This window comes from Halichoerus grypus, chromosome 9 (assembly GCF_964656455.1).
Source record: "Halichoerus grypus chromosome 9, mHalGry1.hap1.1, whole genome shotgun sequence".
Lineage (NCBI taxonomy): Eukaryota > Metazoa > Chordata > Mammalia > Carnivora > Phocidae > Halichoerus > Halichoerus grypus.
Window position 1 is genome coordinate 121,562,121 of NC_135720.1, and position 15,169 is coordinate 121,577,289.

At 42.4% G+C, this 15,169-nt stretch overlaps 1 long non-coding RNA gene across 1 annotated transcript in view; it reads left to right on the forward strand.

Annotated features, from left to right (window-relative positions):
- Positions 1-4,843, forward strand: part of LOC118518099 (uncharacterized) — a 36,928-nt gene extending 32,085 nt beyond the window's left edge. Inside the window, exon 2 of the long non-coding RNA XR_013441360.1 lies at positions 2,631-4,843. This is a non-coding gene — a long non-coding RNA (uncharacterized LOC118518099). The remainder of the gene's footprint in view (positions 1-2,630) is intronic.
- The last annotated feature ends 10,326 nt before the right edge of the window (positions 4,844-15,169 follow it).

The window sequence follows — 15,169 nt, forward strand, 5'->3', positions numbered from 1 at the left end:
TCCTTTCCTTTCCTTTCCTTTCCTTTCCTTTCCTTTCCTTTCCTTTCCTTTCCTTTCCTTTCCTTTTCTTCCCTTTCCTTTTTTCTTTTGTTCATCTCCTTCTTCTTCCTCTTTCTCTTCTTCTTCTTCCTCTTCCTCCTTTTCCTCTTCTTCTTCTCCTCCTCCTCCTGGTAAAAGCTACATTCCAATTCCATTATTGCTATTTTAAAAGTGACTTAAATAGGATACTTGGCACTAATTTGGGGCCATTAGCCTCAAGAGCAGAGATAAAAGTGTCATTGAGAGGGGAAAAGAAACCAGGAATGGAAAGAAGAACAGTGTACTAGTTGGCTTAGACACAATTTGACTTTCTTTTTTTTCTTTTTGGAAAGGTAAGAAGGAATGCTTTGAGAGTCACGCAGGAAAGCAAATATGTCCTGTGGAGTGACCACTGCAGATTAATGAGGTCTGGTGTCTATTGGGAAAACTGACACCTAAAATGTGCCAATTTGAGAAACCCATTTGGGGACTTTGGGGAGTAGGCTGACTCACAATGAAACTGAAGAAACTGTTTCTGGATTGTGAGAGATGGATGCCCTGGCAGGAAGTGTTCAGGAAGTCTACGGAGAGGCACAGGGCGAGATAAGGAATGACAAGCGACTCGGGATCAATCCGCAGGGCCCGAATCCCCTGGGAAGGAGACCCGGACACACATGCAGTATGGAGGTACAGGAAGTTTACTTTCTTTCACCCCTTCTTTTATCCTGAACATCTTCATCACTCCTTCAAGATCATTTGATTTTAGCTGTCCCATCTTGAAAAAAGAAAGATACCTGTAAAGTAGTTAAGCAAATCCCCCTACTTTGTATTAATTGCTGGGAGTAGGGGTCGAATGGATTGGAAATCTTCATTTACTTGATTTAAAATACTCTCATCAATCGAACCAGCTTAAAATGTAAAGTCTTTCCAAGTGGGGGTCTCCCTGGCCCTCCTTCAATAAATATAGCATATTAAAAAAAAAAAAGAAACAAATTGCTGTTTGAAATCAAATCAACCTGTTTTTTGAGGAGGGTGGATTCTCTTAAAGGACATGTTAGAGAGTAAACATGGAATGTTGTGCTATTAATGAAAAAATTATTTCGGCCAAGCATCTTGATTTGGATTTGCCCAGAAGAGCTCAGGGCTGATCTGGGCATCAGGGCTGGGAGAGCCGAAGAGATGCTCTACAAAATAGGATGGGAGGAATTCAGAGCTCCTGGAAGCAATTGCGGAGGAAGGAATGATGTAAATGGGGAGAAAAGAAGTGAGCTGAGCTGGTGCCGCCCGGGGGGCAGGCCGGGGAGGGTGCTGCTGGTCGGCACTGCCTGGTCTTGGAGGAGCTGAAAGAACATTAGGAACAGGAGCGTTGACTTTATTTGGATGAAAACTTCCTCCCTCTCCTCACGTCTTCAGGAAATGTGTTGGGGACATAGAGGCTCTGTGTGCGTGCTGTTTCTTTGGTGGAGATCCAGGAAGGGCCAGATCCACACTGGGCCCAGTGGGGGCTGTGTGCACGGGCAGGATACACCGCAGCCTGAATTCACCTGGGGAGTGCATGGGCTCAGGACCAGAGGAACCAGGAAAAACCCTGGCGATGGCACTGAACTTGGACAAGTTCTGGGATAGGGATTCAGGCCCGTGTAATTTAGGTGTTAAGGGTGATGGTGACACCAGCTGACGTGGGTTACAAATGAGTGAGAACTGTCACAACCAGCAGCAATGTTCCCCAGATACCAGGTCTATGCTCATGAGCAGTGTTGGCTGATGACCTGTTTCTGATCTGGTTCATATCATTATAATGCTATACAAATGTGATATGACATGGAAGGGCAATGCTCTTTTGTGGGTATAGATTATTAAAATAACATGGGAAAATATTGAACTCAAATGAGCCTTAGGGGTAACTCCCCATGAGGCTCCCGCAAGCCCCTTAGTTCACTTTGCCTTGGTTTTCTTAATGGAAAAATAGGTATAATATTAACGTGTGAGCCTGCTGACCCCTAAGAATGATTAGAACAATACACATGTGAAGAACCTGAATGTGTTTTTGAGCTAGGAGAGGAAGATTCTAATGTAACCCCTGAAATGCCACTTTTCCTATTTCCTTATTTTCTGGACCCATACTGGAACAACAAAATAAAAGCACAACCCAAACCAATACCCAGACAAACACAAAAACAACAAAAACTAGGGACAAGTTCTTATGAGAAGAGCCAACCCCGTAGAGAGGACAGATGTTTTTCAGTCCTGCCAACCCTGCCCATCTCGCACTTCCTGCCTGTGTTCGGACTGATCGGGGGAGCCTGGTGGGTTTACACTGCTATTTCCTTGCTTCTTTCTCCTCTCCCCCAACTGAAGAATGATATTACACTACTCCTTCCATGAAGGCACGATCATCAACCATCGGGCTAAGGAGAAACGTTCTGTTGGAGCCTTAGATAATGAGAGGAATAGGAATGTGCCGGAGAGAGAGTGATTAGAACCTAAAAGGGTGCTAGAAGTTGAAGAAGGCATTCCAGGAGAGAGGAACAAAATAGGCAAGGGGGGGGGGGTCATGAAATCACCCTGCCCTAATACAGCCATGCCTTGCTTATCTGTATTGTCTCTGACAGGGCTGCCATCGTGGACTCTGGAAGGCCTCGTTCCCCATCGTGGTATTCTGCACAGCGTTGTTTCTGATCAAGGAAATCACTTCACAATGAGTGAAGTGCGGTAATGGTCTCCTGCCATGGAATTAACCACATACTCCATCACCAGGAAGCAGCTGGCTAGCTGAACTGAAAGATGGAATGGCTTCATGAAAACTCCGTTGGAATACCATTTGGGACACAACACACCGAAGAATGGGATTCTGTCTTAAGGGGTGTTTCTCTTTTGCTAAGATCCATGGATCTAGGAATCAAGAAATGGAAGTAGAGTTGCTCTTCTCTCCATTGTCACTAGTAACCCACTCACAGAAAGTTTGCTTCTTGTCCCAGCATCCCTGAGCTCTGTTAGTTTGGAGATCATAGTCCAAGGGCTAACACTTCCACCATTGGACACAACGATGGTTTCACTAAGTGGTATGATGAGACTGCCACTGGGCTATTTTGGGCTTATTATGCCCCTAGCCACTGGGTAGAAGAAGAGGTCACTCTGCTGGCTGGAGTGATCAGTCCCAATAACTGAGGGGAGATTGAGTTGCTGCTGCCCAATAGGGCAATGAGGATGACGTCTGGAACCCAGGGGATTCCTCGGGTAACTCTAAATATTTCCATGCCTCATAGTGGAAGTTTATAGGAAACTACAGACCTCTCCCCCTCCCCCCACAAAAAAGGGGAGAAGAACTAGTTAGGATTCAGACCATTTTGCCAATGAAGTTTTGGGTCATTTCACCAGGTTATGATGTAAGCGACCCGTTGCGGTTCTGGCTGAGGGCAAGGGAAATACGGAATGAGAGGTGGAAGAAGGAAGCCATAGGTACAAGTTACAGCCTGTGACCAGTGACATAAAGGAGGGCTGAAGTAGCTCTACCTCTTTTCTCTTTGCTTAGATGCATATGTTGTTATGTGTGTCTTCTTCTCTCTTCTCCTTCCATTATTATTTCATATACGAATTCACTTTATCATTTAGTCTTTAGGTGACAGAATATTCGGTGGCACCATGACTGAATCAGAGTAATGACATACCCAGTGATGGGTACCATGGTGATTGCACCTCCTCATGCGGGGAAGGGTAAGTGCAAAAGTTCAAGTGTGTGTAAAAGAATGCATTTAGAAGACAAGTAGCTGAAGGGGTAGACCGTTATCAATGATCGATTTAGTACTTCCTATCACCAAATCTTCCCTTCTCTGAGCTACTTTGTGATTCTGGAGCTGGATCTGCATCCTGCAGGGCCAGGCAGCCAAGCAGCACTTGAAGGTGAGCAAATCCCCCCTGGCATCCCCTTCACAAGGCTTTGCAGTGGAAGAAGTCCACTGAGACACCTCCCATGAACAGCTTTCTGGGGGTACTTTAGAGGACAGATTTCCAGCAAGTTCTGCTGGTGAGGCGCCACAGCAACATGTCTGCTATTGACCTTGCGGCAGCCATGACGTCACTCGCAGGGTGCGGATCCCAGCTCGCAGTGGGGGCGTACTTGCTTCCTTGGCACTCTGTTGCAGCCCTAGAGCTATCGCTCCTTCTTATATCTGTGCTTCCTGTACTTTTAAAGAGTTCTCTTTACGTCTCACTAGCCACTCTCTCATTCCCATCCCCCGTTATAGCTAGTAATTCTTTTTATGAAAGTTTGTCTGTTTCAAATTACTGGGTGGTTTCTCTCTCCTGATGGGACCCAGAGAGTTAACATTGCAAAAGGAAGGGTCTTCTCTCCCTGGAACCAGGGCCTTTTCCTCTTGTACCTATGCCCTGGCTGCCTTCAGGAAGCTTCCCCACCAACAGCAAATGGCAAAGCACATTCCCTCCGGGCTGCTTTGTTGGTGGCCCAGGTTACTTCCCAGCCAGTCTTGCGGACACCCTGAGGGCGCTCCCTAGCAGGAGCCTTTCTAGCCATTTGTCCTGGCACCTTGGCAGGCTGTGTCCTGCTCAGACCTGTGGCCCTTGGTGAGCTCTTCACCTTCCAGCAAGCCTCAGCCACCCCTTGCACTGAGGTCCGGATCTCAGCCATGGTGAGAGGAGGGGAAACCTGTCCAACCGTGTTGCTTCCTTGGATGTGCTCCCCCCCGACCCTGGAAACAGTGGCTGCCACTTACATTGGCTACTTCTGTATGCTTTAGTGTTTTTTCTACCCCTCTGAGGAGTGAATCCTGTGTTACTTAATAATTCTACATATTAACCTTTCTCTGTTCACGTGAATCCTGTGGCTTCTGTCTCCTGACTGGAATCCCGCCTGATACATTTACTATGAAATATTGTATGGAGCAGGGTTGTGTCACAGATAACAGAAAGTCTGAACAGAGATTTAATCTGCAGAATCAGGTAAGTTTACAAAGAGCAGGAAGAATATAGTCTAGACTGGAACATGGCCAAGGCCCCCAGGATCACAGTGCAGACTGAGCCTGCCAAGGGAGCTGCTCCCACTACCACTCAGGGCACGGTGGGGCCACGAAGCACAAACACAGGATCCCTTGGCTCCGGGAACAGAGAGCCTTAGCAGCAAAGCAGAGAGCAGGAAGTTGCTGTTGAACTTGAGCTCCAGAGCCACGCTGCACCTGGGTGGCCCGGCAGATGGATGGCCCACCTACTCCCCGCTTAACCTTCCAACTCCAAGTCTCCTGTGAGCGCAGCTGACTTGCAGATGTTTTACAATACAGTGTATTAATAGAAAATTGGAGGTAGGGTGAGGCCAACAGATCAGGAAATGATTGCCACCGAAAGGATAGCTTATTTCTCACAGATCCCAAGAGAAGAGCGTACCATGCAGGACCATCCAGGAAGCACGGGGTCATCCGGGAGGCAGAGGAAGAGAGGGGAAATGTGAATAAGAGTCTTTCTTGTGGTTTCTGCAGGAAAGAGAAGATGAGGTGGGGTAAGCAGGCTTAGGGCTGCCTAGTTTGGAAATTTTTTGCAGGCTCTGGGACGTGGGAGCTGTCCCTGGTTGTCTGGCCCCTGGCCCTGGGGTGATTAGAGCAGGTGGACAGTGGCTGGAGTGTGACAGCCCATAGAGGAGGTGAGTGGTTGGGGTATGGGCTCTGACTGGTTGGTTTGTATTTGGAAAGGGCCCCCCACCCCAGGAAGACTCCTCCTGGTGTGGTTGGGGAAGGTAGAGGGGGCACTACAAGGGAGGCAGGCCGAGACAAGGTGGCTCAGGCAGATCACTGGGCTGTCAGGCTATGGCTTGTTCAGTCTGAACACGTAGGGCAGATGTGCCAGAGTCAAGTTTACAGAAGTCAGAAACATGGTTGATACACAAAGCTCGAACACCTGTGGACCCTTAGCCACAAGGGATCTGGGCAGTATTTTGCAGCTTTCCAGGCTTTACAGTCAGGAAGACAAACCAGAAGGTTGGAACTGATGAGGAGCAAGCGAGTCTCCCATCAAACCCACACGCATTGCACCCTCCACAAATATGCACAGAAAGAGAAATGAAAAGTTGAGAGTACAATTTTAGGCACTCTGATAATTTCTCCCTGCACCACATGGTCCTTTTTCAGACCTCTCTGAGGAGACGTTAAGAATAATAAAAAGCCACACAACAATGCTCTGTGGCAGGACGACCTCACACACTCAAAGGGCCTCCGCAGGCTTTAAATCATTTGAATCCAAACACAACCTTGTGAGTTGGGCCAACCAGGCCCCATTTCATACATCAGGAAACTGAGGCCCAGAGAGGGTAAGTCGCTTACCCACCATTACATGGTAAGTAGTAGCAGACCTGAAGCTTGAGTTCTGGTGTCTTCATGGCCATGCACCATAGAGTTTCATGAATGTTCTAGAAGAGTTGTCGGTCTGGAAAAAAACTGTGGTCTTGTATCTATCTGGGTTCTAATAATTACGTATATCTTTGATTTTCTTTTAGCTTAAAGCCAAAGCCTATGTAAATGTTTAGGAAGAAAACTTGTTTTGAACTTTAGATAACATATTATCTAATGCTGCTGTGCCATAAAGCTTAATAGACTTAAAACCCACAGCTAACATCATCCTTAATGATGAGCTTTTCCCCTAAGGTCAGGAACAAGACAAGAATGTCCATTCTCACCACTTTAATTCAACATAGTACTGGAAGCCCTAGGCACAGCAATCAGACAACAAAAAGAAATAAAAGGCATCCAAATTGGTAAGGAAGAAGTAAAACTTTCACTATTTGCAGGTGACATGATACTCTATATGGAAAACCCTAAAGACTCCACCCCAAAAGTGTTTGAACAGATACACAAATTCAGTAAAGTCTCAGGATACAAAATCAATGTACAGAAATCTGTTGCATTTCTATACACCAATAATGAAGCAGCAGAAAGAGAAATTAAGAAAACAATCCCATTTACAATTGCACCCAAAATAAGAAGATATCTAGGAATAAACCTAACCAAAGAGGTGAAAGATCTGTACCTTGAAAATTATAAAACACTGATGAAAGAAATTGAAGACGACACAAAGAAATGGAAATGCATTCCGTGCTTACGGGTTGGAAGAACAAATATTGTTAAAATATCTATACTACCCAAAGCAATCTACACGTTTAATGCAATCCCTATCAGAATACCAATAGCATTTTTCACAGAACTAGAACAAACAATCCTAAAATTTGTATGGAACCACAAAAGACCTCAAATAGTCAAAGTCATCTTGAAAGAGAAAAGCAGAGCTGGAGGCATCACAATTCTGGACTTCAAGCTGTATTACAAAGCTGTAATAATTAAAACAGGCACACACTGGCACAAAAATAGACACATAGGTCAATAGAACAGAACAGAAAACCCAGACACAAACCCACAATTATATAGTCAATTAATCTTTGACAAAGGAGGCAAGAATATGCGATGGGAAAAAGTCTCATCAACAAATGGTGTTGGGAAAACTGGACAGCTACATGCAAAAGAATGAAACTAGACCACTTTCTTACACCATACACAAAAATAAATTCAAAATGGATTAAAGACCTAAATGTGAGATATGAAACCATAAAAATCCTAGAAGAGAACAGAGGCAGTAACCTCTCTGACATTGGCTGCAGCAACTTCTTCCGAGATAATGTCTCCTGAGGCAAGGGAAACAAAAGCAAAAATGAACTATTTGGACTTCATCAAAATAAAAAGCTTCTGCACAGCAAAGGCAACAACAAACAAAACTAAAAGGCAACCTACTGAATGGGAGAAAATATTTGCAAATGACATATCCGATAAAGGGTTAGTATCCAAAATACATAAAGAACTTACACAACTCAAAACCCAAAAAACAAATAATCCAACTAAAAAATGGGCAGAAGACTTGAATAAACATTTTTCCAAAGAAGACATACAGATGGCTAATAAGACACATGAAAAGGTATTAATCATCACTGTATATCAGGGAAATGCAAATCAAAACTACAATGAGATATCACCTCACACCTGTCAGGATGGCTAAAATCACCAACACAAGCAACAACAGGTGCTGGTGAGGATGTGGAGAGAAAAGAAACCTCTTGCACTGTTGGTGTAAGTGCAAACTGGTGCAGCTACTGTGGAAAACAGTATGGAGGTTTCTCAAAAAGTTAAAAATAAAACTATCTTATGATCCAGCAATTGGACTACTGGGTATTTACCCAAAGAAAGCAAGAACATGAACTCAAAGGGATACATGCACCCCTGTTTGTTGCAGCATTATTTACAATAACCAAGCTATGGAAGCGGCCCACATGTCCATCGACTGATGAATGGACAAAGAAGATGTGGTATATATATACAATGGAATGTTACTCAGCCATAAAAAGAATGAAATCTTGCCATTTGTAAGGACATGGATGGAGCTAGAGAGTATTATGCTAAGTGAAATATGTCAGACAGAGAAAGACAAATACCATATGACTTCACTTATATGTGGAATTTAAAAAGGAAAACAAACAAGCAAAGGTAAAAAAAGAGAGGGAGAGAGAGAGACAAAGCAAGAAACAGACTCTTAATTATAGAGAACGATCTGATGGTCACCAGAGGGGAGGAGGAGGGGATGGGTGAAATAGGTGATGAGGATTAAAGAGAACAATGTGTTGTGATGAGCACCGGGTAACGTATGGAACCGTCGAATCACTATATTGTACACCTGAAACTAGTACAGCACTATATGATAACTGGAATTAACATAAAACTTTGAAAAGAAGTTTAATAGACTTGAAAGGGCGTGTGAAGACTGTCGCTCCTGTATTCTCACTTTACCTTTCCAATATTGACAGGCACGTCTAGAGAGGGTGGCCATTTCTGATTTCTGTGATGAAGCAAGCACAGTAACAACATGCACCACCGCATACCAATTCAGAGCTGTAAAAGCACAGAGTACCTAGTTTTGACGTTTCTTAAGTCATATGAGCAAATTCTGAAATAGAAAACATGGAGCACCTTGGGTTCTTGCTGAGTAACCTGTTTCTAAATAAATCACATGTTTTGAAAAAAAAAAAATACTCTGTTGAGATTAAGAAAGAACCAGTGGAAAGATACCCCGAGGGAACTCAGTGACTCAAGATCACAGACAAATAAATTACACCTCTGGTTCAGACTAATTCTGTGTGTGCACTTCTAAAAAAAATAGGCAAACAAATGTGAAGAGTTACTTAGAGTTTAATTGGTTTAATGCATTAATCATTGCATTGCAAAACCAGGAGGCTAAGCTAGCAAATTTAATTGTGGAAAGAGAATCCAATTGAAGATTTCATTTATCAGGGAAATATTTACCTCCATTTTCTCCAGATTTCTGTTACGGTAATGAGTAGTCCTTCTTCATTTGAAGCCCTTGTGTCACCAGAGAAGTCACGATGCTTAGTTGACTTTTGTAGCACCAAATTGGAAAAGAAATAGGTAGATTAAGTGGGAATCAGCGAGAAGGATCACAGCTCACTGGTGGCGAAAACCCACGGGGATCCAGCTGGCTGTTGGTTTACTGTTCATGTGTACATGAAGGAGAGCCAGGTCACCCCCCAAAGGAAATCTGTTCTTTTAAAGGAAAGAGATCCAACAGCGCACTCTCTTTCTGCCCCTGTGGTTATTGGAGGAGTGGTCAGTGCCAATAAAATATCGCCTTAGAATCAAATGGGCAGGAGAATGCCGTACCTTTTAGTCCATTAAAAAGGTATTCTACAGGTTACTAATCTTTGCTGTGTTCTATGGAGAAAACCTTAAAATACTTTTCTCTAGCTCAGGGAGCCTAGATTTTCATTTGAGTCTACATGGGAGATTGAGATTCACCATCTCCCTATAGGTGCAGAAAGAGAGAAAATGGGAAGCAAAATACTTTCAAGTCTAGGGTATAACACCAACTGCACACCGACGTCTCCTTTTAGCAGCCGGTGTCCTCTCCTTCCCTCCTCCCTGACCTCTTTTATACTTCTCCGGAGGAGCACTCCAGAATCATAATTAAGAACAGGAGCTTTTATTTAATCAATGGATGAATAGATAAAGAACGTGTCATATATATTCACACAACAGAATATTATTCAGTAATAAAAAAGAAGGAAATCCTGACATTTGCAGCAACACGGATAGACCTGGAGGGCATTGGGCTAAGTGAAATAAGCCAGACAGAAAAAGACAAATACTGTATGAAAAAAAAAAAGGGAAAAGAAAAAATTAAGAAACTGAGCTCATAGCTACAGAGAATGGATCGGGGGTTGCTGGAGGTGAGGGCTGGGGGGTAGGGGAAATGGGCAAAGGTGGTCAAAAGGTACAAACTTCTAGTTATAAAGTAAGTTAGTCCTGGGGATATAATGTACAGCATTGTGACTATACATATACAGTTAATAATACAGTACTGTATATTTGAAAGTTTGTAAGAGAGTAGATCTTAAAAGGTCTCAGCACAAGAAAAAACACTGCAACTGTATGGTGATGAATGTTAACTAGACCTCATTGTGATGATCATTTCATAATGTATACATGTACCGAACCATGATGGCGTCCACCTGAAACTAATATAATGTTATATGTCAATTACACCCCGATTAATTAAAAAAAAGAGAAATGAATAGGAGTTTGGTTGTAGATAAAGATGAAGAAAGGAGTGATTGTGTTACATCATGCAAACATTTTGGTGTTTTTGCCATGTGAACTTTTCTAAAACCTGAGGAAAATGTGCCAAATTCACAAATGTCTCCTGTCAGCTGGTCTCTGTGGAAATGCAGGAGAGGGGCTGAGTTATGTATCCACCTGACATGGTACAGAAGAGGTTGAGTACATGAGGATTGCAAGGCAAATTGTCCATTGGTGACCATGGCGTGGATCTAGAAGTGATCCATGAAAAGTCACGTCAGGAGATTTAAAGATATCCTGATGATGACATGGATGTCCAGAGGACACACAGAAGCTGTCCAAATAATGTTGTCTGTCTACCCTCAATTTTTTTTTAAATATTACAGGTTAGACTAAGAATACAAGCATTGTCTACTCCCCAAGATTCATAGTCTTCCAAAATTGCAGCTTATTTATAATTTATACATTATATTTATAATAAAATTATAATTTATAATTTATGTAATTATATGCCTTTGTAGACCTTATTTGTAAAAACACATAAATATACAAAATGAATGATTATATATGTTTCATGTAGATTCATTTGGCTTCCTTCAATGATTAGCATTTTCTTATATGTACCGCAATGGCAGAAAAAAATACATCCAGTGAATGTCTTTGAGTTCCAGAAACACCTTAATTTACTATAATTTCTCCACAGAAACTTTCGTATTTCTTTATATCAACAAATGTTATTTTCAGGATATTAAATATTTCCAAAGGGATAGGAAATTAATATAGAGAGCAGAAAATTTATGAAATTTTGGCATTTTCGTAACAGTCTCAAATGGAGGCTTAATCTCCACCAATAAATAAATAATAAATAAATAAGTGAATAAATAAATAAGCAAATAAAACAAAGATTTGTGGTAAGCAAGATGCCAAGTCAGGTTGAAATGTGAGTTAGCAGTGGGATTTTAGGGAATGTTACTTGAAAGTTCTGAGTCTTGATTTTTCTCATCAGTAAAATGGGGATAAGAACACCCACCTACCTGAGAGAGTAAGGATCCATAAGCCAGGTAAAGGAGGCAAGATAGAATTTAGTGATACTGAGTTTGGTAAACAGAGTTATTGCCTTTGCCCTCTCTTCTAGAAGCATGTATTGCCTCAAGAGAGGGAACACAGGTACGAGGCGTTCACATTTTATTTTTATTTATTTTTGTTTGTTTATTTGTGTGTTTATTTGTTTATTTATTTATTTATTTATTTATTTATTTTTATTATGTTATGTTAGTCACCATACAGTACATCGTTAGTTTTTGATGTAGTGTTCCATGATTCATTTTTTGCATGTAACACCCAGTGCTCCATGCAGTATGTGCCCTCCTTAATTTTTATTTATTTATTTATTTAAAGATTTTATTTATTTGAGAGAGAGAGGGAGGGAGAGTGGGGGGAGGCACAGAGGGAGAGGGACAAGCAGAAATCAGCGGATAACATCTAAAATCAATGCTGGGCTCGATCTCACGACCCTGAGATCATGACCTGAGCTGAAATCAAGAGTCAGACACTTAACAGACTGAGCCACCCAGGCACCCCCGAGATGATCACATTTTAGCTTTTGAGCTCCAAAATAGGCTCCTCCTTTCCTGTTCTTGAAGTTCGGTTAAGCATGCAAATCTTACGTGTACATCTCAACTACAAAATACATAACTTTCTAGATGGAAAGATCCACGAAATGGCCAACACCATGAATGAAAAAACACCCTAACTAAGGCACATTGCCGAGATAGTAAAACACCAGTAAGAAGAGAAGATAATAAAAGCTTCAGGGAAGAAAAAGAAGGTCCCATACAAAGGCAAGAGAATCCAAATTTTATGGGGGCTTCTCAAAACCATAATAGAAACCAGAGGACTAGGGAGAAGTGATTCTCAACTTACTGATTTATTGATCCAAAGGGAAGGTAGAATAAGGACATTTGCCAGATATGCGTGGTCTAAAAATATTGACCTCTCATGCATGATTTCATGGGAGTTATTAGCGGATGTGCTACTGAAACAGGGTGCTCCAAGGAGAAAGTGGTGGACTCCAGACAGGAGAATCTGAAACAACACTGATGATGCTCCTGGTCCAGCCTGAGGCCGGAAGACTGAAGGTTTAGGAGAGATGTAGCCTAGAAAAAAACCGAAATAGGTAAGTTAGATATCTCATATATTTGGTCATGTAGGTAAGCAATAACATTCAGAAGGTTTCCATAATCTGTTGAGGATTTTAGGAAGAATGAAACAAAGCAAACAAAAAATGGCTCTAAAAAAGATAGCTATTATTAGATCCAGGGGAATAAATTTAAAAATTTGTATACGGAATGAATTAAATCACAGTTCCTGGTCATAATATTGTAAATGCAGACTATCAATATGGCCAATATGGAGAAGGTGGAGGAAGTAGAACCACGGTGGGAGTGCCAAGGTGATGCGGTACCTTTTCATAACAGGAAATCAGCACATAACATCTAAAATCAATAAACTGAGAAATAATGATCTAATGATATGATTTAGAATCAGGGCTGTGAATGCTAGAATAGGGAAGAGCTCAAGGTACCATTTTTCATCACAAGATTTACTCTCTTTGATTTTAATTGTGCACATGTATCACTTTGATAATTTTTTAAAAGACATGGCCAAGAGAAAGGAAACTGAGAGATGGTAGTCTTGGGAGAAAAGGCTTCTGATTTGCAAGAACACACTCTTGGGCTCTTACAAAGGTTGTGCTCTGAAGGATAGAGTGAATGACCTAAACAGTGCACTGCAAGAGAGCCGATGACTGCCAGGCTCTCCTGCCCCTCAGAACCAGATTGATAGCCGAGACAAAGCGTTGGAGAAGGGACAGTACAAGTAGGCACCACCTTGGGTGGACTCCTCCTTGCCCCCTCCCCTCTTCCCACTTTGTGGCCGTGGGTGAACCCTCCTTCTCTCTGGGCTTGGATTTGCAACAAGAGTGGTTTGGACTGTTGGTCTCCTAAGGTCACTTCTGTTTTTAATATCCTGGTCATTTGTGACTCCAGAGGTCCAGAGGAAAGGAGGCGAAAGTAGAAGACAAAACAGAGATGAATAAAGAGGAGAAGGGGGACAGATGACATGAAGAGAGAAGACTGAGGGGGAGGAGTATGGAAAGAGAGAGGAAAACCCAACACTGCATTTGTTGAGAGTAAAGCACGTGCCTTGACATTTTGTATCCTTAATGGAGGCTAATTAAATGATGGAGGCACAGCAGAGCAAAGAGCCCTCAGCAATGCATCCCGAAATAGAAGGCTCGGTATTTATTTGGAAGACAGTAATTTCATTTTCCAGGGAGAATTTTCGGTAAAAAGAGTTTACATGAACAATTAAATTCTTACCTTTCAACATAGCTGCCTGAGAGCTATAAAAATAAGAATGTCTCATATTTCCTATGAGTCAGCACTTTCTATGTATGTATATTACCTGATTGGGTCCTCGCAACACTATCGTGAAGTCAGGACTACTCTCCCCATTTCCCCATCAGGCACACTGTGCCTCAGAGAGGTGGACTCATCGGTCCAGCAAGAAGGCAGAAGCCCCAAGGTCAAACCACGGTCTCTTTTATTCCCAAACCCGTGTTCTTTACCTCTGCCCCTCTGTCTGTGGCTCTCCTAACCCGAGAAACAGTTACAGAGGAGAGAGTTCACCCAGCCCTCCTTTCCAAGGAACGTGGTCCACTTCTCCATCTCCATGCTCATCTCCTTTGTCTTCATTTTCTTTCTGGCCTTCTTTTTCATTTTCTCTCTCTGAGCCTTCCGTGTCTCCTCCTCCCTCCTCATTTATCTTCTTCATCTTTTGGAACAGGCGCCTCATTCATATTGTTCAAAAATGGAACCAACGGTGAAGGTAGGTGTTGAGAAATTCTGCTCCTCCACTGCCCAGCCACGTGCTCTTGCCTCCACCCCAAGTCTCTGCCATCATTCGTTTCTTTGGTATCCTCTCAGTATGTCTTTCCGCCAACACAAGAACACAGAAACGATGTTCCTATTTCCTACTTTCTTACCCCAAAGTTAGCATCCCACATTATAACATACTTTTGTACTTTCCTGTTTTCACTTAGTGATGTGTCCAGGAGATATTTTGATTTTAGTTCACAGGGAGCTTCCTCATTTAAAAAAAATATGTATATATATACACATTTTTTTTTTTTTTTACAGGGACAGGCTATTCCAGCGTGTGAATAAATTGTAGGTTTATTTATCCAGTCCCTCAGACATGGACATTTGGGTGGTTTCCAGATGTTTTACTCTCACAGGCAATACTGCAAGGAATGATCTTGTCAGATGTCAGTTCATCCTGATCAGATTTAACTCCAGGAGCACGGTTGCTGGGTCCGAAGGAAAGTGCGTTTGAAATGTTGTTAGCTACCACCACCACTGAGGAAGACCAACGTCTGCTTCCCTAGCACTTAACCAGTGGGCTGTTTGGTCAAACCTTTGGAAGTTTTCCAATTTGACTAAGGAAAAATTGTACCCTAG